The following is a 16,566-nucleotide window of genomic DNA, read 5'->3' on the forward strand; positions in this document are numbered from 1 at the left end:
CTCATCCGTATTGCGAAGGCTCTTTTTGTTTTGCCTATGTAAAATCCTCCACACCGGCACTGCGCCAAATACACTATGCCAAGTGTGGAGCAGGTCACACAGGATTTTAATTGGTGCCAATTTCCATTTGGTAATTTAAATCTACTACAGCTAGCCATATATCTGCACATATCACAATGTCCGCATGGGTAGGAGCCAAATTTCCCTATTTTGGATTCATTATCACAGTCAATATAATGACTATGTACCAAACGGTCCTTCAAGGAGGCAGCCCGTTTGTAGGTGATCTCAGGGTATTCATTAACATATTTCTTCACCACTGGGTCGGCCAATAATAGAGGCCAAAATGTCTGTATTATATCTCTAAATTTTTTATTTTGATTAGAATGTTGGGTAACTAATCTTACAGTTTTAGCTATTTTAGCAGGTTTTTTAGTAAAAATAAGGGTATTTCTATCTTTCTGTTGGACTAGATTATATGCTTTTTTCAGGCATTTATGGGTATATCCACGTACTATTAGCCTATCATGTAACTCTCTAGCTGCTAATTTATAATCTAATTCCTGACTGCAGTTTCGTTTGAGCCTGAGATACTGACTATACGGTATAGATCTTATCAGAGATGGTGGATGTGAGCTTTTGGCATGTAGAATAGTATTTCCAGCCGTCGGTTTCCTAAAGATAGAGGAGGTCAATAGGCCTTCAGAGTCAACATGGATCTTTAGGTCTAAAAATTCCACCTCCCTTCTGTCATATTTGAGAGTAAAATAGAGGTTATAGTCATTAATCAAAATTTGTTGAAAAAATTGGTTTAATTCAATTTCAGTTCCAGACCAAAAAATAAGAATATCATCCAAATACCTATACCAGGCAAGGACCTTTTCAATCATTGGTATCATATCTTCTCGCGAAAATAGTTCTTTTTCCCATCCCCCCAGGTACAGGTTGGCATACGATGGGGCACATTTGGTCCCCATCGCAACCCCCTGCACCTGGAGGTAATGGGTCTGATCAAACTGGAAAATATTGTGTCTAAGCACAAAATTCAACAGTTCAACTACAAAGTCTATATATTTAGCACCTCGAGGGCCTCTTTCGCTGAGGAATGTCCGCACAACTTCCACCCCCCTATCATGGGGGATGGCGTTGTAGAGACACTCCACATCGACCGTGACAAGCCAGCAATCTGGGGGTAAAGACATTCCCTCAATTGTTTTAAGTAAGTCTATTGTATCCTTAATATAGGAAAATAGTGATGTAACGTGTGGACGTAAGTAGTTATCAATTAGTGAGCTACTATTTTCCGTTAGACATTGGCAACTAGATATTATTGGTCTTCCTGGAGGTTCTAATATAGATTTATGAACCTTCGGGAGCGCATAAAAGGTAGGTATCTTAGGATCTTTAGTATTTAGAAATTCCCAGGTATTTTTGTCAATAGTTCCTGATCTGTATGCTTTAAATATAATATTACGGAATTGCATCTCATAATTAATAATTATCGTAGTTGAAATAGGGCGATACCAATCTTTGTTTTTTAAAATTTTAAGACACATATGAACATATTGCTCTTTATCCATGACAACCAAGTTACCTCCTTTATCCGCTGGTTTAATTATCAAGTTGGAATTAGATTGTAAAGAGTGTAATGCCTGCAATTGATGTTCATTGAGATTGGAGTTTTCAACAGTCTCAAATGAACTATTTTCTATTTTTCGGCAAACTTGTTGGGTAAATGCCCAAATATTTGGATTAGTGTTTAATTGAGGGAAATTGTTCGATTTGGGTTTAAAAGATTGTGGAGGGGGGAACGACAGACCCTCAATCGTCAGACCAACAGGCTCCAAAATTCCCGGGTCGTCCAAGAAGGTCTGTCCTTCCTCCCAAAGGTCCATCAAATCTTGGATCGCCTGGTACTCAATTATGCTATCCTCCAATTTATCCTCATGTACATTCCGAGTGGATACAGTCTCACTTTTATCAAACATAGTCTTGTAAAGTAATTTGCGAGAGAATAAATGTACGTCCTTTATTAATTCAAATATATCAATATTTTTGTTTGGACAGAATGTAAGGCCAAATTTCAGAACTTCTTTTTCATATTCAGTTAGTACATAAGAGGACAAATTAATAATGGACAGTTCTGAACAGGTAGTTGTTTCTAATCTATTCGGAGTATCATTTATTTCATTACATGTGGGGGTGATTCCTTCCCTAAAAAAATCGGTGCTACACGAAGATCAGCCGGAAGAGAAGTGCCCGAGGGAGAAATAATAATATTCTGACTAGGATTACTTACCGTGCAAGAGTTGCTAGTGGAGGTGTTATTAATTAAGGTAGAAGTGGCAGTAGAAATAGTAGAGATAGATGCTCTACGAAGAGACGGTGCCTGTGATGGTTGAAACATAGTAAGTGAGCGTATTGGTGCCTGTTTAGGAAGAATTAAGTGTGCTGAAGATGGTAAAGGAGTACTTAAGTGCAGGTGAGGGTGAGAAGGTTCCGCAGGTGCTGTATCTATATTCCCCTTTCTCCTTTTAGGTAGACGATCTCTAGTTAGATCTCTGTAGATAGTGGATTGGCTAGACGAAGCAGAGGGAGATGAAGAAGAGGGAGACAGGTTAGACATATTATTTACCGTTCTATCATTTCTCGTTCTATAGGATTGTTGATTTCTATAGTTTCTATTCCGTTCATTAGTAGGCCATTTATAGGCATATCCATTACTGTATGCATTACAGTCCCTTAAATATTTATTTTCCTTGGACCGAATAATGTCTAATGTGTAAGACTCAATATGTTTTTGAATCTCCTGTTCCTTCTTCTTAAATCTAGGTATAGAAGTAACAGTTGTGTAGTCTTCACACCACTGATCAATGGCTTTGTCCAGCTGTGTGAGGTCATGTTCAAATTGCATATTGAGCAATGTCATCATTTGGAGTGAACAATTTTGTAGATTTTCTTCCCATTTATTTTTTATCAAATCATCAATTTTATTTAGGTTAGGAAAAATTTGGACCCTCAGTCCCCAAGGTGCTATTTGGTTTTCTATATACTTCAAGAAGAATTTTTTATTCCAAAAGATTCGTACTTTACGTTCTAATAGGCGTTGTAGGAGGTGGAAAGCATGTTCCAATTCTTTATCTGTTATCTCGCTAGTTTTTTGAGACTCATGGATTTTGCTCATCAGTCCTTCCCATGCCTCTCCACAAAAACCCGTCATGCTCAATGACCCAGGGAGGGGGAAGAGAAAAGGGGGGGAAAAAGGGGGAAAAAAAAAAAAAAAAAGGGATACAAATCGTCCTGTATAAAATACAAACACTAAATCACAATAATATATATAGTTAAATCATTTCAAGATTAACAATAAATTATTGTACTGACTAAGGTTGAATCAAGAAGAAAAATGCGTATTGAAACGCTAATTGTAAAGTCAAACAACGAAATGATTCAAACCTCCATCAGTACCCCATTAATTGACACCTCATCCCTTTTTAGAAATATCAAAAAAGGTTTTTTTAAGGTAAACCAAGCCTAAGAGAGTGGGATGTTAACGGTGCAATAAATCAAACTATATTCATATTAAAAAATTACAAAATTTATTTATACATAGTTCATAAAAACAGAGCAGTGATCTGTATAATCATACTGAGGTTATATACAACTTTGTGGTCCAATAGATGGTAAAGTTGAGGTAGTTGCGATTGATTTATCCCGACATGTTTCGCTTAATGCTTCATCAGAGGATAAGCCAACTACCAACATAATAAATTCAAAAAGAGAAAACATAGATTAATTACACAAAGTACATTTCATTATACATAATTCATACAGGTAATCGGCATATATAGTGTTTAAAGGACACGAGTAAGGTTCAAAAAAATGATGGAAATATGCTCACCCCCATTTTACCGACCCATTCGTACCCCAGGAAAAGTTATATGACTACCAGATGGATAGAAGAATGCAGGGCAACAAGTACAGCAGCCAGGCAATATAGCTGGAGAGGGCATAGACGGCGGCTAATTGGGACAGAAAAATTATATCATATGTCAGCCTACTATTTATACATAAGAGCTATGTTGTTATTTTATTTTATACTATAGTCAATATATAGGAGTAACCTATAACCTTTTTAAAAAAATATTTTATTCTAGTATAGCAGTCATTTTCAAATTTTTTGCATTTTTAATTTAAATAAATATTTTATACTAGTGGGGCCCAATTACTTTTTATTTAAATACATCCACTTACATTTACTGACGATAAAGTAGAGTTTCCTTAATATGTTTTATTTCCCAGATTTTATATTATGTCCACCAAAGTATATAGGGAATTCTCCTTCAAATTAAGATAAGCCCAGAATGATAGCACACTCACATGGGCTCTACAACCTGTTTGCACGATATCTAGGAAGGAAAAATGCATTTACCATTAATTAAAGTGTGGATAAAGAAAGAAATTCATTCTCAGCAATAAAATGTTAAAGTTACTAACCAGCCAGCAAACGTGGACCTCCTCCTAGCACGGCTCCCCCACAATAGAGCCGAATGTTTTGTGTCCCAATATATATACCGCCGTCCATCGAGCCGGCGTCTGATGTCACCGGCTCGATGCGGACGTAAACAGCGGCAGTGCGCATGCGCGAGAGAGCCATTAGGGGAATCTGGAGACTACATTTCCCACAAGGCCTCGGTGCAAACACCGGTATTCAGGGAAACGTATAGGAGGGGACAGCCAGAGCGCAGCTAATGCAATGCTCTGGCTAGCACCCTCATATTGCTCCAAGAGTGTATGTTTCCCTGTCTCGCACGCAGGGATCACCGCTAACCGGTGGGCAACCCGCCAAACCGGATAAAATCCGATCCAGTAAAGGTGCCCTCGGGCGTCCATATGCTCCTCTCCAATGCCAAAGTGCCAAAAGCTGCCGACCAGGAGTCATGCATCATAATTACATGCGATACTCAAACAATCATGAGTCGCATGACAGACCACACATGGGGGATGGAAATTGTTTTTAAATAAAAGCCGGGGGAGCAAAGAGATATATGTTTATATACCCCAATATATCAATCGGTGCAATCGCGATAATGGACCAAATTAATCGCGAAATCCGTATATATATTTATTAGAAAACCCCATTTCGTGTCCCAAAAACAAAATTCACAGTCTATTTTAATATCAATAATCTAGGATATCACAGACAACTATAAATATATCTGATATATCAGAATGATATATAATTATGTAAATAATAATTAATAAAAAACAGGACAAAACAAAACAAAACTAAACAAGGGAAAAACACAGCAAATATCCCCCCCCCCCCCCCCAACCACACCCCACCCAGACCAAAGATCCTCAAAGAAAGGATCGATAACTCAAATTTTCATTAAACCCAGGGAATATTATTGCCTTTAACTTATATATCCATCTTGCTTCTATTTGTAGAAGTTTTTTGTCAACACTCCCCCCTCTTGAAGAGAGTGGGACATGATCTAAAGCCTGGAATCTAATATAGTCTGGGTTAAAGTCATGATGTAGGCCTATATGCCTACCAATTGCTGTGGTCATTTTTCTATTAAGAATTGGTTTTATATGGTCTCTCATCCGTATTGCGAAGGCTCTTTTTGTTTTGCCTATGTAAAATCCTCCACACCGGCACTGCGCCAAATACACTATGCCAAGTGTGGAGCAGGTCACACAGGATTTTAATTGGTGCCAATTTCCATTTGGTAATTTAAATCTACTACAGCTAGCCATATATCTGCACATATCACAATGTCCGCATGGGTAGGAGCCAAATTTCCCTATTTTGGATTCATTATCACAGTCAATATAATGACTATGTACCAAACGGTCCTTCAAGGAGGGAGCCCGTTTGTAGGTGATCTCAGGGTATTCATTAACATATTTCTTCACCACTGGGTCGGCCAATAATAGAGGCCAAAATGTCTGTATTATATCTCTAAATTTTTTATTTTGATTAGAATGTTGGGTAACTAATCTTACAGTTTTAGCTATTTTAGCAGGTTTTTTAGTAAAAATAAGGGTATTTCTATCTTTCTGTTGGACTAGATTATATGCTTTTTTCAGGCATTTATGGGTATATCCACGTACTATTAGCCTATCATGTAACTCTCTAGCTGCTAATTTATAATCTAATTCCTGACTGCAGTTTCGTTTGAGCCTGAGATACTGACTATACGGTATAGATCTTATCAGAGATGGTGGATGTGAGCTTTTGGCATGTAGAATAGTATTTCCAGCCGTCGGTTTCCTAAAGATAGAGGAGGTCAATAGGCCTTCAGAGTCAACATGGATCTTTAGGTCTAAAAATTCCACCTCCCTTCTGTCATATTTGAGAGTAAAATAGAGGTTATAGTCATTAATCAAAATTTGTTGAAAAAATTGGTTTAATTCAATTTCAGTTCCAGACCAAAAAATAAGAATATCATCCAAATACCTATACCAGGCAAGGACCTTTTCAATCATTGGTATCATATCTTCTCGCGAAAATAGTTCTTTTTCCCATCCCCCCAGGTACAGGTTGGCATACGATGGGGCACATTTGGTCCCCATCGCAACCCCCTGCACCTGGAGGTAATGGGTCTGATCAAACTGGAAAATATTGTGTCTAAGCACAAAATTCAACAGTTCAACTACAAAGTCTATATATTTAGCACCTCGAGGGCCTCTTTCGCTGAGGAATGTCCGCACAACTTCCACCCCCCTATCATGGGGGATGGCGTTGTAGAGACACTCCACATCGACCGTGACAAGCCAGCAATCTGGGGGTAAAGACATTCCCTCAATTGTTTTAAGTAAGTCTATTGTATCCTTAATATAGGAAAATAGTGATGTAACGTGTGGACGTAAGTAGTTATCAATTAGTGAGCTACTATTTTCCGTTAGACATTGGCAACTAGATATTATTGGTCTTCCTGGAGGTTCTAATATAGATTTATGAACCTTCGGGAGCGCATAAAAGGTAGGTATCTTAGGATCTTTAGTATTTAGAAATTCCCAGGTATTTTTGTCAATAGTTCCTGATCTGTATGCTTTAAATATAATATTACGGAATTGCATCTCATAATTAATAATTATCGTAGTTGAAATAGGGCGATACCAATCTTTGTTTTTTAAAATTTTAAGACACATATGAACATATTGCTCTTTATCCATGACAACCAAGTTACCTCCTTTATCCGCTGGTTTAATTATCAAGTTGGAATTAGATTGTAAAGAGTGTAATGCCTGCAATTGATGTTCATTGAGATTGGAGTTTTCAACAGTCTCAAATGAACTATTTTCTATTTTTCGGCAAACTTGTTGGGTAAATGCCCAAATATTTGGATTAGTGTTTAATTGAGGGAAATTGTTCGATTTGGGTTTAAAAGATTGTGGAGGGGGGAACGACAGACCCTCAATCGTCAGACCAACAGGCTCCAAAATTCCCGGGTCGTCCAAGAAGGTCTGTCCTTCCTCCCAAAGGTCCATCAAATCTTGGATCGCCTGGTACTCAATTATGCTATCCTCCAATTTATCCTCATGTACATTCCGAGTGGATACAGTCTCACTTTTATCAAACATAGTCTTGTAAAGTAATTTGCGAGAGAATAAATGTACGTCCTTTATTAATTCAAATATATCAATATTTTTGTTTGGACAGAATGTAAGGCCAAATTTCAGAACTTCTTTTTCATATTCAGTTAGTACATAAGAGGACAAATTAATAATGGACAGTTCTGAACAGGTAGTTGTTTCTAATCTATTCGGAGTATCATTTATTTCATTACATGTGGGGGTGATTCCTTCCCTAAAAAAATCGGTGCTACACGAAGATCAGCCGGAAGAGAAGTGCCCGAGGGAGAAATAATAATATTCTGACTAGGATTACTTACCGTGCAAGAGTTGCTAGTGGAGGTGTTATTAATTAAGGTAGAAGTGGCAGTAGAAATAGTAGAGATAGATGCTCTACGAAGAGACGGTGCCTGTGATGGTTGAAACATAGTAAGTGAGCGTATTGGTGCCTGTTTAGGAAGAATTAAGTGTGCTGAAGATGGTAAAGGAGTACTTAAGTGCAGGTGAGGGTGAGAAGGTTCCGCAGGTGCTGTATCTATATTCCCCTTTCTCCTTTTAGGTAGACGATCTCTAGTTAGATCTCTGTAGATAGTGGATTGGCTAGACGAAGCAGAGGGAGATGAAGAAGAGGGAGACAGGTTAGACATATTATTTACCGTTCTATCATTTCTCGTTCTATAGGATTGTTGATTTCTATAGTTTCTATTCCGTTCATTAGTAGGCCATTTATAGGCATATCCATTACTGTATGCATTACAGTCCCTTAAATATTTATTTTCCTTGGACCGAATAATGTCTAATGTGTAAGACTCAATATGTTTTTGAATCTCCTGTTCCTTCTTCTTAAATCTAGGTATAGAAGTAACAGTTGTGTAGTCTTCACACCACTGATCAATGGCTTTGTCCAGCTGTGTGAGGTCATGTTCAAATTGCATATTGAGCAATGTCATCATTTGGAGTGAACAATTTTGTAGATTTTCTTCCCATTTATTTTTTATCAAATCATCAATTTTATTTAGGTTAGGAAAAATTTGGACCCTCAGTCCCCAAGGTGCTATTTGGTTTTCTATATACTTCAAGAAGAATTTTTTATTCCAAAAGATTCGTACTTTACGTTCTAATAGGCGTTGTAGGAGGTGGAAAGCATGTTCCAATTCTTTATCTGTTATCTCGCTAGTTTTTTGAGACTCATGGATTTTGCTCATCAGTCCTTCCCATGCCTCTCCACAAAAACCCGTCATGCTCAATGACCCAGGGAGGGGGAAGAGAAAAGGGGGGGAAAAAGGGGAAAAAAAAAAAAAAAAAAAAAAAAAGGGATACAAATCGTCCTGTATAAAATACAAACACTAAATCACAATAATATATATAGTTAAATCATTTCAAGATTAACAATAAATTATTGTACTGACTAAGGTTGAATCAAGAAGAAAAATGCGTATTGAAACGCTAATTGTAAAGTCAAACAACGAAATGATTCAAACCTCCATCAGTACCCCATTAATTGACACCTCATCCCTTTTTAGAAATATCAAAAAAGGTTTTTTTAAGGTAAACCAAGCCTAAGAGAGTGGGATGTTAACGGTGCAATAAATCAAACTATATTCATATTAAAAAATTACAAAATTTATTTATACATAGTTCATAAAAACAGAGCAGTGATCTGTATAATCATACTGAGGTTATATACAACTTTGTGGTCCAATAGATGGTAAAGTTGAGGTAGTTGCGATTGATTTATCCCGACATGTTTCGCTTAATGCTTCATCAGAGGATAAGCCAACTACCAACATAATAAATTCAAAAAGAGAAAACATAGATTAATTACACAAAGTACATTTCATTATACATAATTCATACAGGTAATCGGCATATATAGTGTTTAAAGGACACGAGTAAGGTTCAAAAAAATGATGGAAATATGCTCACCCCCATTTTACCGACCCATTCGTACCCCAGGAAAAGTTATATGACTACCAGATGGATAGAAGAATGCAGGGCAACAAGTACAGCAGCCAGGCAATATAGCTGGAGAGGGCATAGACGGCGGCTAATTGGGACAGAAAAATTATATCATATGTCAGCCTACTATTTATACATAAGAGCTATGTTGTTATTTTATTTTATACTATAGTCAATATATAGGAGTAACCTATAACCTTTTTAAAAAAATATTTTATTCTAGTATAGCAGTCATTTTCAAATTTTTTGCATTTTTAATTTAAATAAATATTTTATACTAGTGGGGCCCAATTACTTTTTATTTAAATACATCCACTTACATTTACTGACGATAAAGTAGAGTTTCCTTAATATGTTTTATTTCCCAGATTTTATATTATGTCCACCAAAGTATATAGGGAATTCTCCTTCAAATTAAGATAAGCCCAGAATGATAGCACACTCACATGGGCTCTACAACCTGTTTGCACGATATCTAGGAAGGAAAAATGCATTTACCATTAATTAAAGTGTGGATAAAGAAAGAAATTCATTCTCAGCAATAAAATGTTAAAGTTACTAACCAGCCAGCAAACGTGGACCTCCTCCTAGCACGGCTCCCCCACAATAGAGCCGAATGTTTTGTGTCCCAATATATATACCGCCGTCCATCGAGCCGGCGTCTGACGTCACCGGCTCGATGCGGACGTAAACAGCGGCAGTGCGCATGCGCGAGAGAGCCATTAGGGGAATCTGGAGACTACATTTCCCACAAGGCCTCGGTGCAAACACCGGTATTCAGGGAAACGTATAGGAGGAGACAGCCAGAGCGCAGCTAATGCAATGCTCTGGCTAGCACCCTCATATTGCTCCAAGAGTGTATGTTTCCCTGTCTCGCACGCAGGGATCACCGCTAACCGGTGGGCAACCCGCCAAACCGGATAAAATCCGATCCAGTAAAGGTGCCCTCGGGCGTCCATATGCTCCTCTCCAATGCCAAAGTGCCAAAAGCTGCCGACCAGGAGTCATGCATCATAATTACATGCGATACTCAAACAATCATGAGTCGCATGACAGACCACACATGGGGGATGGAAATTGTTTTTAAATAAAAGCCGGGGGAGCAAAGAGATATATGTTTATATACCCCAATATATCAATCGGTGCAATCGCGATAATGGACCAAATTAATCGCGAAATCCGTATATATATTTATTAGAAAACCCCATTTCGTGTCCCAAAAACAAAATTCACAGTCTATTTTAATATCAATAATCTAGGATATCACAGACAACTATAAATATATCTGATATATCAGAATGATATATAATTATGTAAATAATAATTAATAAAAAACAGGACAAAACAAAACAAAACTAAACAAGGGAAAAACACAGCAAATATCCCCCCCCCCCAACCACACCCCACCCAGACCAAAGATCCTCAAAGAAAGGATCGATAACTCAAATTTTCATTAAACCCAGGGAATATTATTGCCTTTAACTTATATATCCATCTTGCTTCTATTTGTAGAAGTTTTTTGTCAACACTCCCCCCTCTTGAAGAGAGTGGGACATGATCTAAAGCCTGGAATCTAATATAGTCTGGGTTAAAGTCATGATGTAGGCCTATATGCCTACCAATTGCTGTGGTCATTTTTCTATTAAGAATTGGTTTTATATGGTCTCTCATCCGTATTGCGAAGGCTCTTTTTGTTTTGCCTATGTAAAATCCTCCACACCGGCACTGCGCCAAATACACTATGCCAAGTGTGGAGCAGGTCACACAGGATTTTAATTGGTGCCAATTTCCATTTGGTAATTTAAATCTACTACAGCTAGCCATATATCTGCACATATCACAATGTCCGCATGGGTAGGAGCCAAATTTCCCTATTTTGGATTCATTATCACAGTCAATATAATGACTATGTACCAAACGGTCCTTCAAGGAGGGAGCCCGTTTGTAGGTGATCTCAGGGTATTCATTAACATATTTCTTCACCACTGGGTCGGCCAATAATAGAGGCCAAAATGTCTGTATTATATCTCTAAATTTTTTATTTTGATTAGAATGTTGGGTAACTAATCTTACAGTTTTAGCTATTTTAGCAGGTTTTTTAGTAAAAATAAGGGTATTTCTATCTTTCTGTTGGACTAGATTATATGCTTTTTTCAGGCATTTATGGGTATATCCACGTACTATTAGCCTATCATGTAACTCTCTAGCTGCTAATTTATAATCTAATTCCTGACTGCAGTTTCGTTTGAGCCTGAGATACTGACTATACGGTATAGATCTTATCAGAGATGGTGGATGTGAGCTTTTGGCATGTAGAATAGTATTTCCAGCCGTCGGTTTCCTAAAGATAGAGGAGGTCAATAGGCCTTCAGAGTCAACATGGATCTTTAGGTCTAAAAATTCCACCTCCCTTCTGTCATATTTGAGAGTAAAATAGAGGTTATAGTCATTAATCAAAATTTGTTGAAAAAATTGGTTTAATTCAATTTCAGTTCCAGACCAAAAAATAAGAATATCATCCAAATACCTATACCAGGCAAGGACCTTTTCAATCATTGGTATCATATCTTCTCGCGAAAATAGTTCTTTTTCCCATCCCCCCAGGTACAGGTTGGCATACGATGGGGCACATTTGGTCCCCATCGCAACCCCCTGCACCTGGAGGTAATGGGTCTGATCAAACTGGAAAATATTGTGTCTAAGCACAAAATTCAACAGTTCAACTACAAAGTCTATATATTTAGCACCTCGAGGGCCTCTTTCGCTGAGGAATGTCCGCACAACTTCCACCCCCCTATCATGGGGGATGGCGTTGTAGAGACACTCCACATCGACCGTGACAAGCCAGCAATCTGGGGGTAAAGACATTCCCTCAATTGTTTTAAGTAAGTCTATTGTATCCTTAATATAGGAAAATAGTGATGTAACGTGTGGACGTAAGTAGTTATCAATTAGTGAGCTACTATTTTCCGTTAGACATTGGCAACTAGATATTATTGGTCTTCCTGGAGGTTCTAATATAGATTTATGAACCTTCGGGAGCGCATAAAAGGTAGGTATCTTAGGATCTTTAGTATTTAGAAATTCCCAGGTATTTTTGTCAATAGTTCCTGATCTGTATGCTTTAAATATAATATTACGGAATTGCATCTCATAATTAATAATTATCGTAGTTGAAATAGGGCGATACCAATCTTTGTTTTTTAAAATTTTAAGACACATATGAACATATTGCTCTTTATCCATGACAACCAAGTTACCTCCTTTATCCGCTGGTTTAATTATCAAGTTGGAATTAGATTGTAAAGAGTGTAATGCCTGCAATTGATGTTCATTGAGATTGGAGTTTTCAACAGTCTCAAATGAACTATTTTCTATTTTTCGGCAAACTTGTTGGGTAAATGCCCAAATATTTGGATTAGTGTTTAATTGAGGGAAATTGTTCGATTTGGGTTTAAAAGATTGTGGAGGGGGGAACGACAGACCCTCAATCGTCAGACCAACAGGCTCCAAAATTCCCGGGTCGTCCAAGAAGGTCTGTCCTTCCTCCCAAAGGTCCATCAAATCTTGGATCGCCTGGTACTCAATTATGCTATCCTCCAATTTATCCTCATGTACATTCCGAGTGGATACAGTCTCACTTTTATCAAACATAGTCTTGTAAAGTAATTTGCGAGAGAATAAATGTACGTCCTTTATTAATTCAAATATATCAATATTTTTGTTTGGACAGAATGTAAGGCCAAATTTCAGAACTTCTTTTTCATATTCAGTTAGTACATAAGAGGACAAATTAATAATGGACAGTTCTGAACAGGTAGTTGTTTCTAATCTATTCGGAGTATCATTTATTTCATTACATGTGGGGGTGATTCCTTCCCTAAAAAAATCGGCGCTACACGAAGATCAGCCGGAAGAGAAGTGCCCGAGGGAGAAATAATAATATTCTGACTAGGATTACTTACCGTGCAAGAGTTGCTAGTGGAGGTGTTATTAATTAAGGTAGAAGTGGCAGTAGAAATAGTAGAGATAGATGCTCTACGAAGAGACGGTGCCTGTGATGGTTGAAACATAGTAAGTGAGCGTATTGGTGCCTGTTTAGGAAGAATTAAGTGTGCTGAAGATGGTAAAGGAGTACTTAAGTGCAGGTGAGGGTGAGAAGGTTCCGCAGGTGCTGTATCTATATTCCCCTTTCTCCTTTTAGGTAGACGATCTCTAGTTAGATCTCTGTAGATAGTGGATTGGCTAGACGAAGCAGAGGGAGATGAAGAAGAGGGAGACAGGTTAGACATATTATTTACCGTTCTATCATTTCTCGTTCTATAGGATTGTTGATTTCTATAGTTTCTATTCCGTTCATTAGTAGGCCATTTATAGGCATATCCATTACTGTATGCATTACAGTCCCTTAAATATTTATTTTCCTTGGACCGAATAATGTCTAATGTGTAAGACTCAATATGTTTTTGAATCTCCTGTTCCTTCTTCTTAAATCTAGGTATAGAAGTAACAGTTGTGTAGTCTTCACACCACTGATCAATGGCTTTGTCCAGCTGTGTGAGGTCATGTTCAAATTGCATATTGAGCAATGTCATCATTTGGAGTGAACAATTTTGTAGATTTTCTTCCCATTTATTTTTTATCAAATCATCAATTTTATTTAGGTTAGGAAAAATTTGGACCCTCAGTCCCCAAGGTGCTATTTGGTTTTCTATATACTTCAAGAAGAATTTTTTATTCCAAAAGATTCGTACTTTACGTTCTAATAGGCGTTGTAGGAGGTGGAAAGCATGTTCCAATTCTTTATCTGTTATCTCGCTAGTTTTTTGAGACTCATGGATTTTGCTCATCAGTCCTTCCCATGCCTCTCCACAAAAACCCGTCATGCTCAATGACCCAGGGAGGGGGAAGAGAAAAGGGGGGGAAAAAGGGGGAAAAAAAAAAAAAAAAAAGGGATACAAATCGTCCTGTATAAAATACAAACACTAAATCACAATAATATATATAGTTAAATCATTTCAAGATTAACAATAAATTATTGTACTGACTAAGGTTGAATCAAGAAGAAAAATGCGTATTGAAACGCTAATTGTAAAGTCAAACAACGAAATGATTCAAACCTCCATCAGTACCCCATTAATTGACACCTCATCCCTTTTTAGAAATATCAAAAAAGGTTTTTTTAAGGTAAACCAAGCCTAAGAGAGTGGGATGTTAACGGTGCAATAAATCAAACTATATTCATATTAAAAAATTACAAAATTTATTTATACATAGTTCATAAAAACAGAGCAGTGATCTGTATAATCATACTGAGGTTATATACAACTTTGTGGTCCAATAGATGGTAAAGTTGAGGTAGTTGCGATTGATTTATCCCGACATGTTTCGCTTAATGCTTCATCAGAGGATAAGCCAACTACCAACATAATAAATTCAAAAAGAGAAAACATAGATTAATTACACAAAGTACATTTCATTATACATAATTCATACAGGTAATCGGCATATATAGTGTTTAAAGGACACGAGTAAGGTTCAAAAAAATGATGGAAATATGCTCACCCCCATTTTACCGACCCATTCGTACCCCAGGAAAAGTTATATGACTACCAGATGGATAGAAGAATGCAGGGCAACAAGTACAGCAGCCAGGCAATATAGCTGGAGAGGGCATAGACGGCGGCTAATTGGGACAGAAAAATTATATCATATGTCAGCCTACTATTTATACATAAGAGCTATGTTGTTATTTTATTTTATACTATAGTCAATATATAGGAGTAACCTATAACCTTTTTAAAAAAATATTTTATTCTAGTATAGCAGTCATTTTCAAATTTTTTGCATTTTTAATTTAAATAAATATTTTATACTAGTGGGGCCCAATTACTTTTTATTTAAATACATCCACTTACATTTACTGACGATAAAGTAGAGTTTCCTTAATATGTTTTATTTCCCAGATTTTATATTATGTCCACCAAAGTATATAGGGAATTCTCCTTCAAATTAAGATAAGCCCAGAATGATAGCACACTCACATGGGCTCTACAACCTGTTTGCACGATATCTAGGAAGGAAAAATGCATTTACCATTAATTAAAGTGTGGATAAAGAAAGAAATTCATTCTCAGCAATAAAATGTTAAAGTTACTAACCAGCCAGCAAACGTGGACCTCCTCCTAGCACGGCTCCCCCACAATAGAGCCGAATGTTTTGTGTCCCAATATATATACCGCCGTCCATCGAGCCGGCGTCTGACGTCACCGGCTCGATGCGGACGTAAACAGCGGCAGTGCGCATGCGCGAGAGAGCCATTAGGGGAATCTGGAGACTACATTTCCCACAAGGCCTCGGTGCAAACACCGGTATTCAGGGAAACGTATAGGAGGGGACAGCCAGAGCGCAGCTAATGCAATGCTCTGGCTAGCACCCTCATATTGCTCCAAGAGTGTATGTTTCCCTGTCTCGCACGCAGGGATCACCGCTAACCGGTGGGCAACCCGCCAAACCGGATAAAATCCGATCCAGTAAAGGTGCCCTCGGGCGTCCATATGCTCCTCTCCAATGCCAAAGTGCCAAAAGCTGCCGACCAGGAGTCATGCATCATAATTACATGCGATACTCAAACAATCATGAGTCGCATGACAGACCACACATGGGGGATGGAAATTGTTTTTAAATAAAAGCCGGGGGAGCAAAGAGATATATGTTTATATACCCCAATATATCAATCGGTGCAATCGCGATAATGGACCAAATTAATCGCGAAATCCGTATATATATTTATTAGAAAACCCCATTTCGTGTCCCAAAAACAAAATTCACAGTCTATTTTAATATCAATAATCTAGGATATCACAGACAACTATAAATATATCTGATATATCAGAATGATATATAATTATGTAAATAATAATTAATAAAAAACAGGACAAAACAAAACAAAACTAAACAAGGGAAAAACACAGCAAATATCCCCCCCCCCCCCCAACCACACCCCACCCAGACCAAAGATCCTCA

The 16,566-nt window shown here is 37.6% G+C and overlaps 3 long non-coding RNA genes across 3 annotated transcripts; all 3 read right to left on the reverse strand.

Moving 5' to 3' along the window:
• Positions 1 to 3,573: 3,573 nt before the first annotated feature.
• LOC143942434 (uncharacterized) lies at positions 3,574 to 4,590 on the reverse strand. Its single transcript, XR_013264774.1, has 2 exons — positions 4,252 to 4,590; positions 3,574 to 4,019 (listed from the first exon to the last, which is right to left on the reverse strand). It is a non-coding gene; the product is annotated as an uncharacterized LOC143942434 (long non-coding RNA).
• A 4,592-nt stretch (positions 4,591 to 9,182) lies between these two features.
• Positions 9,183 to 10,321, reverse strand: LOC143942026 (uncharacterized). The gene is made up of 2 exons (XR_013264642.1): positions 9,861 to 10,321; positions 9,183 to 9,628 (listed from the first exon to the last, which is right to left on the reverse strand). It is a non-coding gene; the product is annotated as an uncharacterized LOC143942026 (long non-coding RNA).
• Positions 10,322 to 14,780: 4,459 nt separating this feature from the next.
• Positions 14,781 to 16,427, reverse strand: LOC143942027 (uncharacterized). Its single transcript, XR_013264643.1, has 2 exons — positions 15,459 to 16,427; positions 14,781 to 15,226 (listed from the first exon to the last, which is right to left on the reverse strand). It is a non-coding gene; the product is annotated as an uncharacterized LOC143942027 (long non-coding RNA).
• Between the last annotated feature and the right edge of the window lie 139 nt (positions 16,428 to 16,566).

The sequence above is a fragment of the Lithobates pipiens genome, unplaced genomic scaffold (assembly GCF_037356315.1).
Source record: "Lithobates pipiens isolate NorthernLeopardFrog02 unplaced genomic scaffold, aLitPip1_a1.2 Scaffold_30, whole genome shotgun sequence".
NCBI lineage: Eukaryota > Metazoa > Chordata > Amphibia > Anura > Ranidae > Lithobates > Lithobates pipiens.